Source organism: Cibotium barometz, chromosome 65 (assembly GCF_041138505.1).
Source record: "Cibotium barometz isolate CiBa-2024 chromosome 65, ASM4113850v1, whole genome shotgun sequence".
In the NCBI taxonomy this organism is placed as follows: domain Eukaryota; kingdom Viridiplantae; phylum Streptophyta; class Polypodiopsida; order Cyatheales; family Cibotiaceae; genus Cibotium; species Cibotium barometz.
The window spans coordinates 19,185,125-19,191,378 of record NC_141110.1 but is presented as its reverse complement, the minus strand read 5'-3'; positions in this window follow the sequence as shown (position 1 = coordinate 19,191,378).

Here is a 6,254-nt window from a genome sequence, read left to right as displayed (position 1 = left end):
CAGATGAGAAAGTTATAGAATTACAAGTGAGTGTAATGGGCTCACTATGTTGAAGGAGTTATACTTGATAAAGGAGTCCATTCAAGGTAAGGGTAGGTAATCAAAGATAAGTAGAGCCCAAGGGAATGATCCAAGATACCACAGTCAGTAAATAGAGTCTAAAGTGACTTTCATTAGCATAAAGATAAAAACCATAGAGACTTACACAATGTTACTTAGAAGACCCTATTTGAGAGAAGCAACATGAGTCATGAAATGATAGGTAGGAATATGAATTTGATATTCACAAAAGTAAATCAAAAGGTTAGAACCAAGGCAAAACTCCAAGATATAGGAGAATTGTGGAAGCCATCTTCTTGTACAAGAATAATAGAAGATTTAGAAAGGAGGTTACTATCACATGTAGGATAGAAAGATGTAACAAAGTCTATAGTTTACTTGGAAACTTGGGACAAGTCCCAAAAAGTTTCAAGAAGGAAACCCATGACAACATCAAGTGACCCTAGAAGGACCAAACATGAAAGAGGGAAAGAAACAAAGGATCAAAAGATATGAGAAATCAACTTGGGCAATGGGAGAAGCCAAAAAACAATCAAAGAGTAATAAGAAAAATTTATCCAAGACCTAGAAGCATTGCTTTTCGAATTCAAAGATGTGTTGCGTGGGAACAAACGTAAAGAGAGTCAACCTAGCGGTGTGCCACCACAAAATTTTATAAGTATTGGATGCAAGACCCATTAAAATAATATGTAGTGGTCAATGATGATCCAAATCATGACAAGAAATTCAAAGAGAAAATTGGTAGTTTGTTAAAAGCATGATTTATCACATAAGTTATAAGCAATGGCTTTTCCCGATAATAGTATTTCTTAAGAAAAATGACAAATTAAGGGTGTGCGTAGACTACTAGAAGTTGAATGCTCAGACAATCAAGGATAACCTTCATTTGACACTATGTTGGATGAAGTAGCATGACAAATTCATGACTAGAGTGGCTAACTCTTAGTATTGGATCAAAAAACAACGAACAAACCACATTCATTAACTGAGTGGGGAGCTTGGCATGTCATTTGGGTTATGTAATGCACAATGTTAAAAGATTCAAGATTTACACCATTCAAAGGTTTCCTAAGCCTTGTAGATGCTTTGCCTATTTGGTAAAAATCGATCCCTACATTAAAGGAGGAATCGCATGTTGCCTCTGCTCAGGAAATAACTCTGCATAGATGACCTAACTGCTTAACTGTAAAATTCTGGTCACACCTACCTGATTACATCGGCAAAGATGAAGCACGAGGTGGTGATGAGCTGCTCCATTGGGTAGAGTCTTCCTAGGCGCCGCCTAGCCTCTGAGATCAAGTGCACTAGCATCTGCCATCAGCTTCAGTCACACGCTGCCTCAGATTTGTGCTGCCTCAGATCTGACCATTCTGCTCTGCGTCGGCACTGCACGAATTGCTAAGTCAGTCTTCTGCATTCTGGCATCTAGCATTTTGCACTTGGGTTGTAGATTCACCACTTTTGTCTGTAGACTTAGATTTGCAAAATTTGAATAAGCTTTCAACCTGCTAATGTCACATCATCTTCTGATCTGCTGGTGCTACGGCATCATTTGATCAGTTGATGCCATGTCATCTTCCGATATTGCTGAAGCCACATCATTATTCGACCTGCTATGCCACGTCATTTTCTAATCTACTGTTGATGCTATGTCATCTTTCGACTCGTTAATGCCACATCATCTTTCAGTCGTTGGAGCTAGCTATCTGAAACAGTTGTCTGAATTCATTGTCTTAAAACAACTATTGGAGACAGCTATCCAAACCACCTATCTGAGCCAGCTATCTAAACCAGCCAGCGAAGTCAACTGCCTGAATTAATTATCAAAATTAGCTTTCTTAATTAGCTGACAAAACTAGTCGTCTACATTAACTATCAGAGTAAGCCATTTGAGTCGACCTGCTAATTGACAAGCCATTGACCTGTACTAACAGTCGTCGACTTGCCTATTGACATCAACGACTTGTTACTTACTGACAATCACCGCCTATTGTTACACAGCTTTTCGCATTCCGGAGTCGGCATTCAACGTTTGGCTAGGTTTACTCATATGTTCGGGTTTACTATAGTCATAATCATCTTTCAGAGTGAGCTCTAGTTGTCGAAATCCGAAGGCGGAATCAGTTGTATGTTCTATTGACCCAATGGCACCCAACCTGAGTAGCCTGCACTTGGAGGGATCTGAAAAACTCAATAGTATAAACTATGAAACCTGGAAGATGAAGATGGAGTCACTATTATCCTTCCAATATTGTTGGGAGATGGTTTTTATGGAGAGACCAACTCATCTAACTTCTAAAGCTTTAGCAAAATGGAATAAGGAGGCCATGTTTGCTATCTACATGATAAAGCTTGAGTGTGAAGGATGACATCCTTAGCCATTTGAGGGAGGTGCTAACTCCCAAAGAAGCTTGGGACAACCTAAAGAAGGTGTATGCATGTGAAGGATGACATCCTCAGCCATTTAAGGGAGGTGCTAACTCCCAAAGAAGCTTGGGAGGACAACCTAAAGAAGGTGTATGACTCTAAAAGCACGTCAAGGCAAATTGCCTCGAGAGTTGAAATCATAAATGAGACAAGGAAGCCCAATGAGACTCCTATAGACTTCATCAAAAGCGGGTGAAAGATCTTCATCAGCAAACTGATAGATGTGGGAGATAAGATGTCCGACAACGAGCTTTACTACAATCATCATCCATGGGCTCTGAAGGAAGGCTATGAAGGTCTTATTCAAGGCCTCATCATTCTGAGAGAAAAACCCTCACTAGATGAAATGGAGCAGATCCTTAGGGACGAGGATCAAAGGAAAGCATCTATGAAGAACATCCATGGTAGCAGCAACACTTTAGCAAGTAACACTGGCAAAGCCCTCTTCACACATAGAGGCAGAGGAAGATCAAATAATCAAAGAGAGAGAGGAAGACATAACAACTATTAGCGCAACAACAACAACAATGATCAAGGTACTCATTAAGGTACTGATTCTTCTAATGGTAGAGGTGGCTATTCCTGTAGAGGTAGAGGAAGGGGTAGGACATTTTGAGAAGGACTACAGGAAAAAGCAAGCTGATCTGAGCGGGAAATCAGTCAGCTATGCTAAAGATGGAAGCTCTCAAAGCTTCACAAATGCCAACACTTTTCTCTCTGTTGAAGAGATCACAGAGGCTAATCATGTTGTAGACCATGGCAGCAAGCAGGAACCATGGTGGATTGATAGTGGGGGGCAAGCTACCACATGACTTCTCATGTTGAATATTTTTCTAATTTGGATTCTACTCATAATGGTTTGATTTATACTGCAAACACCACTCCTAATTCTATTAGGTAAAGGAGAAGTTTCCCTTGAGCTGAACACAAGGGAAAGGAAACCGTTTGGAGATGTTCTCTTGGTGCCTTCACTCACCAAGAACCTCCTCTTCTCAGTTGGGGCCATGGTGGATAAAGGCTTCAAAGTGGAATTTAAAGGTCAACACTGCTTGATCAGAGATCCTCAACGCAGCTACAAAGTCATTGGAAGCGGTCAGATGCATGGCAACTCTTCAAGTTGAGTGGATCAGTGTGGTAAAATTGTTAGCAATGCCAACTGATAGGTCAACCTCCTTACCTCCATCAGAATTATGGCATAAAAGGTATGGTCACCTAAATTTCAATAGCATGTGACTGCTGAAATCAAAAGGTATGGTTTTGGGCATACCATCCCTGCAAAAAGTTGATAAAGTATGTGAGGCCTATTGCATTGGCAAGCAGTCCAGAGCACCATTTTCTAGAAGCACAAGTAGAGCAAGAGGAGTCCTTGACCTCATTCACACAGATGTCAGTGATTCAACCCACACTTCTTCACTTAGTGGTAATACATACTATGTTTCCTTCACAAGTAGAGCAAGAGGAGTCCTTGACCTCATTCACACATATGTCAGTGATTCAACCCACACTTCTTCACTTGGTGGTAATACATACTATGTTTCCTTCACAGATGATTACTCTAGATACGCTTCGGTTTTCTTCATGAAATCTAAAGGTGAAGTATTTGGCATTTTCAAAGAGTTTTATGTTATGGTTCAGAACATGACATGTAGAAGAATCAAGGCCCTCAGGTCAAACAATGGAGGAGAATACCTCTCACAAGACTTCAGTAACAAATTGGCTACCATATGCGATATGCCACTTCTGTACTTTGTTGACCGATGGGCTAAATCATTTGCATGGCATTAGAAGGCAACGGACCTGCAGCTATACACCTTAGCAAAATGGAGTTGCTAAGAGGAAGAACCAAATCCTGTTTGAGTCAGCCAAGTGTATGCTAAAGGAGAAGAACCTTTCCAACACCTACTACGCTGAAGCTGTCAGCACATCATGCTACTACCTGATGAACATATCCCCAACTGAGAAGCACTCTAGGGCATCACCCCATATGAAGCCTTTCATGGACTCAAGCCTCAAGTACATCTCTGAATATTTGGTTGTCTAGCTTTTTCTCATATTCCAGATGAAAATAGGAAGAATCTTGACGAGAAGAAAGTGTGTGTTTGTTGGATATAGTAGTCAGCATAAGGCTTACAAACTCTATGATCCCACATGACTTCACATAGATCTCTCCATTACATCAAAAGGCCAACTCAACATAAACATAGATCATGTAATTTTAAAACCTACCTTAGAATTAGGTGTTTGTTCAAGGATTTAAAGTTAGCTTGCCTTCACTGAAAAGCCTTATATTAACTTAAAGGTTTCTAAAACTCGACAAAAAGTGGAAAATAATACTTACAATTTTCACAGAGCATCTTATGTCTTTCTGAAAATAAATAAACTTCAATACAAAGTTGGGTTGGATAAAAAGTGTTTTATGAAGTAATTTTATTACCCACAATTTAAAATTACAAATGAGATGGTAAAAAGTTTTGTGCATATTCAAGTAAATTTTCTATACATATCGTTGTTACTAACATTAGAAGATGGACTAAATAGCATAATTTTTTAGATCGTGGGAGACCTTGATGCAGTATGCAGAAAGTTCTCACAAGGAGACAACATTCAAGATTGTGCCCATAAGAATAAGCGGGGTGGTGTAGAATTGAAGGGGACTCCATTGTCCCCCCCTTTAAAAAAAATCATTTCCAAGTGTATATTGTTTGCATACTGGATTTTTTTTGGGGGGGGGGGGGGGTCATTTCATCTTTGGTTTGACGCTTGGTGGAATCTCTGACTTAGTTTTGGAGGCTTGTGGTGAGGGTTGCTTTTACCTTAGGACCCAGATGTGCAGGTTCCCTTCGTAAAAGCCTTGAGATTCTAGCAGTTTTGTCGAAACCTAATGAGGTGTTGGCTACTGGAATGGAATGAAAGTTTGAGGTCCCCACTTGAATTTCTTTGGCTTAGGATATTGTTTGTTGATGGCTTGGTTTTCGATACCTAGACAGAAGGGTTTCTTTCATAGAAGCCTTGAGCTACTAACAACACAAGGCTCGTGTCTCCTTAAGAGGTTGTTGAGGTTGATGCTATGGAGATGGTCTTCATCTGTGCCGACAAGGTTTTAGATCACCATATTGCCTTAAGGGGGTAGTCAACGTGGTGAGGCAAGAGAGTTTAGGGGTTACATGAATTGATGGCATGTATTTGGAGGAGGCAGCTTGGGACGTTAAAAGGTTCATGATATCCTTGTCTAGTAAGGGTACAGTAAACGGTTCCATTGTGGAGATCAAGCATTACAGATCTCTTTCTTCAAGTGATTATGCAATCAATGGCTGCAATCTATTCTCTTTTGAGAGGATGATGCTTTCTTCCATTGTGTCATGTAAAACTTACAATAGACATGCTTATTTCCAAAGAAAAACACCTCAAAACAGTCGATGGTTATATCAAACTGACGACCTTGCCTGCGAGCTCCGCTTCTCCCCCCCCCCCCCCCCCGCTTCTCCCCCCCCCCCCCCCCCGCTGCTTCTCGCCATCGCGCCCCCCCTCCCCCCCGCCAGTCCACCGCTTTCTCCTCCGTCCTCTCCCCCGCCTCCTTCATTGCGCCACTCTTCGCCATCTCTCCCCCGCCTTCTGCCTCGTGTCCTCCCCCGCCTCCCTCCTCGTTTCCGCCTTCTTTCCCCCCGCCTTCTCTTCCTTCGCCACCTTCCACGCTGCCTTCCCCGCCATTCCCCCCGCCGCTTGCTTCCTTCCCCCGTCATCTTTTCCTCCGCCTCTCTTACCCCTTC